The sequence below is a fragment of the Callorhinus ursinus genome, unplaced genomic scaffold (genome assembly GCF_003265705.2).
Source record: "Callorhinus ursinus isolate GAN/ISIS: 27379988/994484 unplaced genomic scaffold, GSC_fseal_2.0 scaffold19, whole genome shotgun sequence".
Taxonomy (NCBI): Eukaryota; Metazoa; Chordata; class Mammalia; order Carnivora; family Otariidae; genus Callorhinus; species Callorhinus ursinus.
This window is the reverse complement of record NW_027397081.1, coordinates 29528482-29541942: the sequence shown is the minus strand read 5'-3', so window position 1 is coordinate 29541942 and position 13461 is coordinate 29528482. Positions and strand designations below refer to the sequence as shown.

Here is a 13461-nt window from a genome sequence, read left to right as displayed (position 1 = left end):
TCTTCCTCAGTGCAGTGGGGGCCAGAGGCCTCCCTGAAGCCAGATGGAGAATCCATAAGGAAGGGCCTCCAGGGGGTCCTGAGAGTGAGTTTAATCATCTGAGACAGAGAGCCAGGGTTGGGGTGCAGAGAGGGAGATTGTGACAAAGGCTGGGGGGTTCCCAGGCTGGTTTCATACTGTTCTTCCGATTTCTGAGCCATGTCTGCATGGTCCAGGGCTGTTGGGTGGCCGGGGACAAGCGGTATTAGTGCTGAAGAAAGAATGAGAAGACACGAGTCTCTCCCTCCGCTCGGGGCTTAGAGGCAGGGAGATGCACAGCAGTATCTCCCTGGGTCCCACTGAACTAAGAGCTGGGGAGAGCCTGGGCTTGCCTTGAATCCAGAAAGGAAGGAAGGGACGAGAGAAGGCTAGGAAAAGAGGGAGAAGGGACAGAAGTTCCCTTGCACACCACCAGGTGCCAGGGAGGGACAGTGCTGAGGTGGCCAGAGGCTGCCTGGGCCAAGGCAGTGCTAAGCTAAGAACTCTGAAATGAGATCTTCATTCAAGGCTGCCACCTTCTGCTTCTGAGCTTGTGGTATGAGCAGGGTTGGATCTATTTCTACCTTCACATGCTGAGCCCCAAATCCCTGGAATATCATGCCCTGCTGCCTTATCTGCAGTGCTGGGACATCATCCAGTAGACTATTTAGGGCTTGGGGAAAGTGTCCAGGAGCCCAGATCCATGGTGCTTCGTGCTTACTGTGATCTGTGTCCATGCTGCCACGTTCTTGGCTTGGGTTTGTTCATGTGATTGATGTCCTAGGTCTTCCTTCTTCAAGATGCAGCTGTTTCTGCCCTCTCTCTGGACCTCAGAGATTCAGCGGTGAGGTTTCAACTGCACTGTTGGGTTCCCTCTTTTAAGAGGAGGGGAGAAACCAGAACAGAGAGGTTACACCTGCAAACTTCAGAACCACATTGCCTGGGCTGAAAACCTGACTCTACCTCCAACTAGCTGTGTGACCCTGAGCAAGTCACTTTATGTCTCTAATGGTGTTTCCATTTCTAGAAAAGAAGGCTAACAATAGGACTTACCTTGTGGGCATGCTGTGCTGATTGAATGAAATATTTTGTGGAAAGTCATCTTTGTTCTGTGGCTTCCCACATAGTAAGGTCTCAATAAATGCTAGTTCTTGTTTTTCGGTATGACCAAGCCTTGCATATCTAATCTTATCTGCCCAAACAAAGACAGTGCCTTCCAGTGATGCTGGCCTCCTCCTTCCTGTACCAAGAACAGCCCATGCTCAGCCCCATTTTCATGCATCTAAATGTCCTCCCACCTCCTGTACAGCTACTCACACTCCCCCACTTCGAGGCCTAGCTAAAGTGCCGCCTCCTTCCCAAAGCCTTCTCTCATGATTCTAACCCACACAGAGCTCTTCCTCCCCTGACTTATTGTGCTTCCAGCCAGTACCTTGAAATGTACCATTTAAATCACAGAATTGGAGAATTTGAGAGCCGGAAGAGTCCTTACAAGTGATCCCGGTCAGTTGCTCTTACTCAGGAGTAGTTAATAAGCAGCCATCACGTTGCCCCACATCTGTTAGCACTCACCCCAGGCAGCACTAATTAACCACAGCACTTCTGCTAAGCCTGAATGCTGCCTCAGAGTCCTTCTCAACGCAGTGCTTCGGACAATCAGGACTAACCCATCAGAGGTGCTACCACTATCCCTAAGCCAGACAACTAGAAGTAATCTATATGGATCAGGTAGCTGGAGCTTTTTGAGGTGTAAGGGACCTGCTTCAGGCCCCAAGGCACTGGGACATAACTCTGGTCTAGTCCTTATTTGATGTTCCTTATGTTCTACCAAGGCCTTTTAATTGTCCTTTGGTCATTCTCTGCCTCTTTGTCTTGCCCTCCCAATTAGATGTGTAATATTTGTGAGGGTAGGAATGACCTCTTAAATGGCTCTACTGTCTTTTTCAGCCCTGAGCACAAGTCAGGACACGTCAAATGCTCACCTGCTGAGGTACTGACTGCTTGGGGTTTCTTCCCAATTCCTTTCACTTGTCCTCAGGGCTCATTTGAGGGGACATGGGAACTTGGGGTGGTAAGGAGACTCAGTCCCTGAGCGGAGTCCCTTCCCCGTGCCCACAGCAGGCTGCAGGAGCTGCAGGGTCTTGAATGATGGACAGGTGCTGGACATCAGGAGCCCAGAGTGGTCATCTTCGTTCTGTGGTTTGTCTGCTTAGGGCCATGGAGAGTCCTTCCTTCTTTGAGGGTCTCCATCTCCATCCATTCAAAGGGAACTGTAAGGAAAAGGAGGGAGAACTGGAACAGCAGGATGCCCGCCTCTCCTGGGCCCTGAGAGGTGTGGTGAGTGGCCTCTTGAAGAGCGGTCCTTAGCACATGGGGGTGGGGAGCGAGGAGTGGGAACAGATGGCACGGAGGGCACACGGCTGACATCCAGATTGTTGGAGGTGTTTTCATCCTGGAGGGCCAAACAGCCTCCTCCTCAGAGGCTGTAGTGATGCCTCAGTGGCATCACCATTGGCACAGCATTGGCTCAGTCCCACAAACTTCAGAGCACCTCCCCCAACAACCAGACCCATGCCTGTTCCTCCCTCCCTACCCCAACCACCTCTCTCAATCCTCACCTTCCTCCCACACCCCTCGAGTTTGTGCCCCTGGTGCTCCCTCGCTGGTTGCGCTGCTGCTCAAGCCCCTTTTGAAGACCCACAGGGTCCTGACTGACCTCTTCAGTGTGTCACACTTTGATGGGATTTTCCTCCTGGAACTTAGATTTCATTACATCATCTCTGCTTAGAAAGCATTATCACCTCATTGTCTTCAGGTGAGAGGCAAACTCCTTAGTCTGTGCACTATTTATGTTTGGGATTGCATACTGTGTTGTTGTGGGGCCTTCTCAGGTGGGTGCTGCAGGATGCTTAGCAGAATCCTGGGCTCTCTCAACTGCATGCCGGTGGCACCCCACCCTGCCTCCCAGGTTTTCACAACAAAGATGTCTCCAGATATTGATCAATGTCCTCTGGGGGGCAAAATTGCCCCCGTTGAGAACCACTGTTCTAGCCACAAAAGAGGCTAATAACTTAGTACGAAACTACTTAGTTCCGTGCTAACAGCTTCCCTTGGATTCTCTCATTTAAGTTCAGAACATTGCTGGAGGATAGGCCCTGTTAGTATGCCCATTGTTTGGGTGCCTAGGAGGCACCCATTTGGAAGACATCCAGATCTTTCAAGAAAGGCAAAGACTTTTTCCTTCTAGTGGAGTAAGAAGAGAGAGAGAGATAATTCAAAATCTCTTCTTGAGGCCAGGGCCACAGACTAGTAAAGGCAGGATTTGAATCCAGGCTACCTGCTGGCAGGATCTGATTTCTCCCTCATGTGCCCTGTCTAGCCTGCTGTTCTGCTGCTTCACCACGCCCTTCCCTTGTCACTGTCTGCACTCCGCCTCCCCTACATAAACTCTTTCTCACCCTGGTGAAGTCTACTCACCACTCAAGGCAAAGGCAAAAAGTCCTGCCCTCTTCTCTGGGAAGGCCCCCAGGTCCCAGCGGGAAGAAGTAATGACCCTCTGCAGTTCATGCACAAACACGGCCTTGGTGGTACAATCTGTCAGGCTAATTGTACAGGTGTCTGTCTTCCCTGCCAGACCGTGAATGATCTTGGGGCTCTGGTTTGTCCTCCTTTGCAATGACGACCTGCATGAGCACACGCACCCCAGATGCTTGTGGAATGGGATGAAGTGGGTGGGCGGATCGATAGCCAGTTCCTCCGAGACCTGATACCCAGTGCCCACTGGACACCAGGAGCTACAGTGCCTTTGGGCAGACAAACTAGCCGAAGTGCTCCTCCTCTCGGCTGGTGTGGTCCTTCAGAAGAATACATGGCTCAAGGAGCCACAAATGGCTGGATTTTGGCCCCCTTGGCTGGGGGCCTTTCAGCCATGCATACACTGCAGACTTAAGGAAGTGGTGGACCTCAGGCTGTCTATCATGATGGAATCCTCCCATTAGCTCTCATGGGGTCCAGTAGGAGTGAGCGTGCACATGTGTGCCCACCGTGACTGGTGCTGATGTGCAAGCCCATGTGGCAAGGTGGGCAGTGGGGGCCCGTACATGTGTGGACTGACACCGAGAGCATCTGCCACAGGCTGTGTGGATTGCTGTCAACATGTGAATTCCTGTACTGTCACACTAGCATGTGTGCACGTACATGGTCATCTCACCATAGACTCTACATCAAGGGACCTGAGGGCATTCTAGAACCCTCGAGAATGCAGTCTGCTCTCTGCCCTGCTTCCTTTATGGAGGGGAGGGAGAGAAGGACACGTTGGAATGCTTTCCCTGGGAGCTGCAGTGACCTCTCTTTGCAGGCAGGGTTTCTGAGGCAGGGCACTCAGAGAGCTCCCTCTTGTCTTCCTCTTTATGGGCTGGAAGAGTGAGCTTGCACGAGGAGGAATATATCTCTCAGCCCTGCCCTGCCAGCCCAGGCACAAGCTGGCCCCAGATGGCTGGACCACTGCTGGATTGGGGAGCAGTGTCTCAGGGCCAAAGGTGGTAGGTGAGCAGTAGGATGGGCTGGAATGAGTCCTAACAGAAGCCCAGTTAGCAGCTCATTTCTTATTCCCTGTTGACAGAGCAAAGAAAGGCCTTCCTGATAAGATGTCAACATTTTAGAGGTGAGGGTGGCTGGGCAAAGAGAAAAAATGCAGGGGTCAGGGCCAGTCCCCAGGACAGGGGCCCAGGATTGTGCCCGTGGCCACGGGTTCAGGTCGGCGGTGTGGAAACATCCAGGGACCTTTCTGGCTTCATGCACACTTGCTTATATGCCTGTACATAGACATACCAGAATAAGATGTTCTGTGTCACAGTGTGTCCCCACTGTGCACCTGCAGAGCCCACCTAGGCATTCATCTCTGCACTTCCAGAGGGGGCGGTTCCCACCTCTTGGCTCAAGCTGAAATTCACATAGGCACACACAGCATTCACGGCCCACAAATTCCTCCACATTTGAAAAAGACAAGGGGGAGAAAGGGGCGAAGAGACAAGAGGAGATAAAAATAGCTGAAAATAAGCTCTTCAGATCAGAAAGCTCCCTTTTTTAGTGAGTCACCAGTCTTCCAGCCTGAGTGCACACACACACACACACACACACACACACACACACACCCCAAAAAACATAAACACCTAATCACACTGCCAAGTCATGCACATACCTTCATGCAGATGTCCTCGGTCTCATACACTCTCCTGCTCTGTCCTCCCTGGTAAAATATCCCCCAAAGGGGTGATTCTGTGGGCCTCTGGGGAATGCTCTCATCTGGAGCTTGGAAGGCATGATCCACTCCCCCAGTCCCCTGCAAACACATATTCACAGCCACCTCCTCTCCTAGCTTCTTCTGACTTAGTATTTCCTGGTCGCCGCCTGTAATGGGGCTCCTGCAGGAAGAGGTGGTCTTGCTGTCCTACTAAGGTTTACACTGCTTTCTTCAGGAGGCTCTGATACAGGGGGGCCAGACAGCTCTCTGCACAGGATCTCCGGAGCTGGCCCCCGTGCTGGGGAGAGAGGAGACAGCTCCGGATGCCGTGCAAGATTTATGAATGTGTTTCGTTAATTGCATTAGTGTCTGTGGGAGCATGATGTGTGCTTGGGCCTTAAACAGGCAAGTCCAACAGAGGAACTGGAGAGGAGACAGGACTGAAGCAGTGTTTACAGCATCCAACGATCCTGGGGCCACCGTGGTCCCCTCCCTCCCCACCCTCTTGCTGACACCAGGGCTTTCTCTCCAGTGCCCCTGCCTGCATGCATGTTCCGCAGACCCAGCCCTTCCCCCTCAGCCTCCTCTAGTCTAGAGACGGTGGCCAGCCAGTCTTGAGAACCCACTTTTTGCTCACTTTCTTTCTCTCCCCCCTCCCACCTCTTCTTTCTCCCTCCTTTCCTCTTTTCCTTTTTCTTTCTTTTCCCCTTTACCTCCTTCCCTCCATCCTCTGTCCACCCTGTCTGTAAAGCCCAAAGCTGCTCCATTCTAGGCATTTACATCACACAGGCTCGAAAGGTCCCTAGCTGTCCCCCACCTGCCTGTGCCCGGAAGCATGATCCACTGACTGAGTCTCTGGGGCCCCTACTCCCCAGGACTTAGCTGGGCACCATGTCCCTGAGCCTTTTCAGAAAATGGGGGAAGTGGCAGCATGCGAGGTGAATGGGGACAGCTAGAGAGGATTTACCTAAAAATTCAAAGCCAGTCTGACCAAGTGGCTGCTGGGTGGTGGACCCAGGAATGCCATGTGTCTGTGATTATATATAATGAACTCTTTAGGAGAAGGTGGATATTAGGCAACCATGCCCATCTCACTTGGGGTGCCCTCCTTTGTGGGCAACTCTGGGACTTTGTTTCCTCTTCCTCAGCCTTTTGCGTCCTGGGTGGGCTGGGTCCTCGGCCTTGGCTGTGGCTGGGGGTGTGGGGGGGCTGCCTGAGGTGGAATCCTCCCCTACTTTCTGACTCTGGTGAGTTCATGTCTCTGGGCCTTCATTTCTTTGATTATCAAAGGGAACAATACTAATAATACCTACATCCTAAGGTCCTTTATGTCAGTGGTGCTTAAAACAGTGAAAACAGGCATGTGGTATGGTTTCCTAAACGTTAGGTATTAGTACCTGACCCTGGTCAGCTGGCTTAGCCTTTCTATGCCTCAAAAACACAGGGATGAGAAAGCCTGTCCCTTCTCTAGGGGACTTTCTGGGGCACCAGAGAAGACCAGAGTCAAGAGGCAGCTCCTGAGGCGGTACCCTCCCTCCTTCTGTCTCCCCGTTTTGGGGGCACTTGTGTCCCACCCCACATTCTGGTCCCGCCTGCCTGTGAGCCCTCAGCGCAGGCCCAGCCCTGAGCGGGCATGGGCTGAGAGGAGGCTATTTTTAGGACTAGACAGAGGCAACAGCTGTATAACCACCTCTCAGAGCACGTCTCTCCGAAGGAGGGTCTAGCCTACGAGGACGAGCCTGAGGAAGGGGAGGAAAGCTGGCCCAGCGGGGCCCTGAGAACCCCATCCTCTCTTCCGTCCTCAGAAAGCCACCCTCTCCAGGGTGAGCTCTCTCCCCTTGCCTCCCCCCAACTTAATCCCCAGTGGGCTTAGCAGCTGAGCTGCAAAGTAGGACAAGGAATGACGATCAAACAGAAGATCAAGAGGCTGAGGAACTGCGGCCTGTGTCCTGAGGCCAGGGTCTACCCTGATCCTTGCCAGATTTAGAATTCTTCTCTTTTTACAATGGAGAACTCAGACTCCTGAGGTCCAGGGTCTGGGACAAGCCTCTGCTTGCTGGAGCTCTCCCCTTCTGACTGGAGGAGTAAGCTTCCCGGAAGGTTCTGGGGCAGTTGTGGAATGCAACACAAACTGCATCAGGAGATCTAAATTTGGGCTTTGGGTCGACTGCCTCGACTTCCCCAAGGTGATCAGCCTTTAACAGTGGAGGAGAAAGGTCCAGAAACTCAACACTGAATTATAAAATAATTCTTGCACTTCTTACCTCAGGCTTCCCTGTTATAATTCTTGTCATCGTCGGAGACAAAGCAGCATTGGATATGGGAAGAGAAGTACTGTACAGATTAATAAATTAATCAAATTTGTATTTGCTCCAGGCCCTGACCCAGGCTGATATCTCAGATAGGTGAACAAAGAGATAATAACCTTACCCTTGGGGAACTTATATTCTAGAGCTTAGAAGCTCTTTTGTACTGCAAAATATATAGTCCAACCCTTTTACGTCTGTGAATGCTGCCTAGCATTCACCTAGCAACTGATTGCTAAGATCTGATTTCTCTGGAGCCCGGATTCCTGATGCTTTAAAACAATGATTCTCAACCTTGTCCATATCATGCATCTCTTTATAAATCGATTAAAGCTGTGAACTTCTCTCCAGAAAAATATCTAGAGCACAGACACTCAAAAATCTGCCTACAATCTGAAGGGCTTATGAGCCCAGGAAGCCGGTGCACTGACCTTGGGCTTACAGTCCCTGTTTTAAGAGTGGCAGGCAGCTGTGTGGCCCGCACTGAGGGATACACCACTGCATTTCGCAGAGGGAGCTATGTAGCTGAATTGTAATCACAGTGTCCTACCAGTGTGGATGAGCGGAAGCTGGCTGCTCAGCTCAGACTGTCTAACTTTCTGAAAAATTTCTAAATTCTACCAAACTATAGAAATATCCATTTGCAAAAATCCTAAATGATAATCTTGGTGTGGCTGCCAATGAACTCGGTGACCTTGGCCAAGTCTCTTCTTTCCTTTGGGGCATCTTTGGTCTTGTTTGTGAAGTGACAAAGGGCTGGGACACTAAAGCAGAGCTGAGGTTCCTTCCAGCTCTGACGTGCCCTGAATCTTTGTCATGGTGCCACACAGGTGTGTCCTTTACTGAGGGGAAAAGGGAGGAAGAGTCTCCAGGTGTGGCAGCCCTCAAAGGGGCCTGACCTGAGCCCTGGCGAGGAAAACTCCAGCTGCCGGTCTAAGCTGTGCTCTTGGTCCTTCCCGGAGCTCAGGACCTCCTCCTCCCGCATCACTCTGCTTCTCCCTGCAGCTGACTGCTGGGACCAGGGCTGCAGTAGCTGCTCCTGGGATTTAGAATTTAGTCGCACCCCGCCCCCCCACCCCCAGCCCGGCCCCGTTCATGGTGAACGAAGCTGAGGTTGCCTGCTCTGGCAGAGGTTACAGCCTAATGAATCACAGCTCCGTGGGGGACGGCTCAGCACAACTCAAACACCCAGCGATGGAGGGGAAGTGGGCTTCTCTGTGGTACCACCGGGGGGCTCCCTGGTAGCTGCCCCCCTCATGTGATCTCGCAAGGGCTCTCAGCTCCTTGGAACTTTTTACAGATATCAGAGGAGGCCCCACACAGAGGAGGCCCCTCCCCTCCCATTCTCTGGTTGGGGCACCTGCTGGGGGGGGGTGGGGTGGGTGGGTAGAGTCGGTAGAGAAGGATAGCATGTCTGCTCCAGGATGTGATGGGCTGCCGGTCTTTGCTGCCCCCGGGCGTGGAACTGGGCAGTTCCTAGTGTCACCCATGGCCTTTAAGCTTCTGACGCAGCCATGGCTTCCACACAAATCAGGGGGCTCTGGGTCTGACTCTGAGACTGGACACTTCAGGCACCAAGTGATAACATCTGCTGACTCCAAGTCCCTCCTTTGAAATCCATGCCGCCTTTTGCTTCTTCTCTCCCAGGGCCTCCTCAGCACCTTCAGGCCAGAATTTAAATATTATTAGCTATAACTGACCTGCTCAGACCCTCTGTGGGTCTGAGAGGGGAGAGCAGGGGGGCCTGAGGTGGGGTGAGGCAGCACAAGCTTCATGGGGCAGTTGGGGGCTCAGGAATGCTCACTTTTCTGTCTGGGGGGGGGGGCTCAGGAATGCTCACTTTTTTGTCCCGGGCAGGAAGACCCTCTAGGAATGCCTTGGAAAGGAGAACAGAGAAGCCCTTGACTCAGCTCCAGGAAATGCTCCTCTCCAGTTGGTGCTGGTTTTCTACACACACTTACTCACCCATGCCTATACACTGGGACACATTTGCACGCCCAGTACACCAGGCTTGTGCTCACAGACACGTTGTGAACCTGTCTGTATAATGTTTTTCTTAGCAGAAAAATATATGCAGACCCTGCTCACATCTCCACATAAACACATCCTTCTCTTCTTTTTATTTCCTGTACATGCATTTGCCATCAGTGTATATGCTAATATATAAAACTATGAATTATCTCAATCTTGTGCATATACCCTTTCTTAACTCAGCCTTTGAAACAAGCAGGGTGTGCACATACCTGGAGACAGCGCTGTGTGTCCACATGCACACACATCGTGCTCCTCTGTCAGAGGCCCACATGCCAGGTGACAATTTGCTCCAATGCACAATTACTTCATTCTCCTTCCTTCACCCCTTTGTTGAGCAGCTATCTCATAGGTGGAAACTTCTTCCTCTAGCCGTGTCTCTTCCTATGTGAAGCAGAGTCATGGCGACGGCCGGGGGGGGGGGGTGTGTTACGAGAGTAGGAGTCTAGGAGCCTGGGTTCTTAATAAGTTATTTTGCTCATTTATCTTTATATAACCTCATGCACCTTGTGAGGGAGGCCTTCAATAGATAGATACTCACATCCAGCCTCAGTTTCCTCATCCATAAAATGGATTAAAATACCATCTGCTTTATTTCCACGATGATGATGTTATGGGCATCAAACCTGATACATAAGAAAGCAGCCGGAAAATGTAAGGTGCATGATACTGTGGGCTATTAGGGCAATTTGTTTCACGAGTGAGTCCAAGAACTGGCAAAGGGAAGGGCAGCATTTTCCTGGTGTGAGCTGGTCCTAGTGCTGGTCTTGCCAAAGGCTCCTAGTCCAGGGCTGAAGGAATCAAAGTAGAAATTTTACTCCTGGTCCTGCCTTTCTTCCTTCTTCACCCCCATTCTCACTTTTGTCTGTCCTGGACACATCACGGTCACAGAGCCAAGGATCCCTGGCACTGAGCCAAGCATCTGCCCTGGGCACGAGGGCACATGTGGGCCTGGCTCCCAGGCTTACACCTGGGAAAGCTTCTCTCCGCTCCTGGGCCCTGGGGCCATGCCAACCAGCTGTGTTCAGCCCCCGTGGTGCGGTGAACTTCACAGACCAGGCCGGGGCTGATTCTTTTATCTGTGCTTCCCAGATAGGTATGTGGCAACCCCCAAATAGCACCTTGACATCTAAGATGGGCACAGGAAGGCCAATTTTTGCCTAGCCCAGAGTGAGTCCTCAATGCTCCAAGCCACAGCGCCTGGCATGGGCTAGGGCAGCCCCGGAAGAGGGGAGGCAGGACATTGAGGCCAATACCAGCTTTACAAAGAGGCCAGCAGCTGTTACAGAGCTGGCTTATGTCCAGTAGGAGCATGTGAGAGGTGAAGGGACCATTCTGCCAGACGGCTGTCTAGATTTGGGGCTTAGAATAGTCTCAGATTCCGCTCGCAGCTTTTATTTCTTTAGCTCAGCACTAACAAACTTGGGGTAGTACTTATCTCCTTCAGTTACTCCTCCATGGAGCAGTATCCAGAGAATAGATCCCAGTGGACACCTGGTACTTTGCAGAGCACATAAGCATTTCTGGACCTGCTTGGTGGGAGAAGGGGGTGGAGGCTGGGTTACTGGGAAACTGGGCTCCTATCAGCTGGCTAAGGGGCCTTGGAAGCTCCGAGCTCCCATAAGTGAACATGGGAATGAACATGGATGCGGTGGAAGAGGGCCTCAGGTAAGTCTTTCCCTTGCGCAGGCCCCGCTTTCTGCAAGGGGTGACTGCATGACCCTCCTCCCCTCTCCTGCTCTGCAGCAGCACCAGGTTTCCAGAGGCTGGCCCGGAAGCCCGGCCGGGAGGGGGCTGGGCCGACAGGGACCCAAGGCAGAGCCGGTCTGGGGGCGGAGCCTATAAACCCTGCAAAGCTCCCGCCTGGCTCCACCCCTTCCCTGCCTGGAGCTCAAAGGGATGACATCACCGAGACTGAGGGCTCCAGCCTAGATGGGCTTGGAGAGCGGGGAAGCCGGCACCTGCAGGGCTGAAGGACTTCCCGGCTTTGCCAGGCTGTGGTTCTCTGCAGTGTCCTGAATCTCACTCAGCTTTAGGGGTCTCTGCTTTGGGGTCTTGGAAATGGTACCTGGCTATTCAGACTTCTATGTCTGGGACTCTGGTTCTTGCACCGGAGACCAATCCCTCGGGCAGCCCGCCCAAACTCCCCTCCCCCCACCCTGCCAAATGCGCCTTTTCCTTGCCAGCACAGCTGCGCTCCATTATTCTGAGGCTCCACGGAGAAAGATTAGATCCCTAGTTCTGACCAGGCAATAGTCAGCCCACAGCAAACCCTATGTCCCCATCCCTGTGGGTCTGTGTCCCCTCCCCCACCCAAAACCCTACTGGGTGCTTGTGTCGCCTGCTTGCAGAGCATATGCTTGGCTGGTGGCTTGGTGTCTGCTGTTTATCCGTCTCTTCCTACTTAACTTCTGTTTCTGCTTGGCCCATCTGGCTCCCGTGGTACCTGTCTTTCACTTGAGTGAGTTGTGCCTCCACGCCAACGCTGTGCTCCACACCCAGCTCCCCTCCCTCTACCGCTTCCCTCCCAGGGCACAGCTCTCCTTCACTCAGGGGCCACTGGCAGGAGCCCTTGACCTGGGGTGTCGGAGAAGTGCGGGACTCCGGGCTGTGGGAGTGACCCGGGCACAGCTGGGGAGCCTGCCGTCGGGGTCACTGCCTTGTTCTGGGGACACCACTGGAAAGGGCCATTGAGGCGGGTGCTGGAGGACAGCATGGGAGTGGCCTTTGGACTGGGAAGATGGCTAGGTCCCGGTGAAAACCTCCCTCTCCCCGGCTCCTTCTAAGCTTCCTTCCTACCAGACAGCATTCTTGGGGTGGGGGTGGGGTCTCCCAAGTCAGCGCCTTGTAGATACTGCTCTCTGTCGGCAGCCCCCCGTTGGAAAGTGACTTGTGAGCATTGGTGGGAGAGAATGAAGCCAGGGAAACCCCAAGGTTCTTCTGACCCCAGGGTTCTTTAGGCTCCTTCCTGCAGAGAAGGGGCTGAGGCAGTCTGGTGGCTTGGGCACAAGAAAAACATGGTGGCAGCGGGAAGCTGCAGGATGATCACAGTGGGTACCCAGAGGAGAAGGAATGGCCCTGCCCCCACCGCTTGGCCAGGAGTACCCTGCTGTGGATCAGTCCCACCCCAGCATACTGCAGACTTTTGGCACTAAGCTCCATGCTGCCAGAGACGCTGCCCTACCTCCCCGCCCCTCCCACCAGCTTGCACACCCATGCACAGGCTAGTACACTGTGCTGTGGCTCACACTTACCCCTCCAATGCAGTCCGCTTCCTCCCCAGCGTGATGTGGCTGCTTATGGCTTCCTGGGATTCACAGGGGTTGGTGGAGCCTGGAGGAGGACAGAGGAGAAGCATTGGAGCCCTACAGTGGCAGGGCTGTTGTTCATCTGCCTCTCTGGACAGGCGTTGCTCCTCCGGGCTAAGGCTGGCTGCCAAGGAGGCTGCCCTGGGCCTGGAGTCAACAAGGATCCACGTGCTTGAGGACCATCGGTTGCTGCTCCCTGGAAGCATCTGCTTCCCACGGAAACCCACAGGGCTTGGCTGCCAGGCCTCGCTGCGTGCCCACTCCTCTGGCTCTGTTCTCTGTCTCTGTTGTTCCATCTGCCTGCGCCACCAGCTCCTGGCTCCACTCTCTTGGCCTCTTTATTTCTCTCCCAGAACCTTCGTCCCGCTCCTCTTTTCTCCCTAGCCTTTCCCCCAGTCTCTATCCAACCACACTGGTGACACAGTCCCTGAGGTCTTCTTTCCCCTTTGTCTTTATCCACCATTCCTCTCGCTTCTCTGCTATTTTCCCCTTATTCATATCCTCTCTCTCTCTCTCTCTCTCTCTCTCTCATGCATATTCAGTGACTCCTTGAGAC

General features: G+C 53.1%; 1 long non-coding RNA gene across 1 annotated transcript; it reads right to left on the bottom strand.

Annotated features, from left to right (window-relative positions):
* Positions 1 to 453: 453 nt before the first annotated feature.
* LOC141374593 (uncharacterized) lies at positions 454 to 13243 on the bottom strand. Its single transcript, XR_012381608.1, has 3 exons — positions 12852 to 13243; positions 2001 to 2288; positions 454 to 893 (listed from the first exon to the last, which is right to left on the bottom strand). It is a non-coding gene; the product is annotated as an uncharacterized lncRNA (long non-coding RNA).
* Positions 13244 to 13461: the final 218 nt, after the last annotated feature.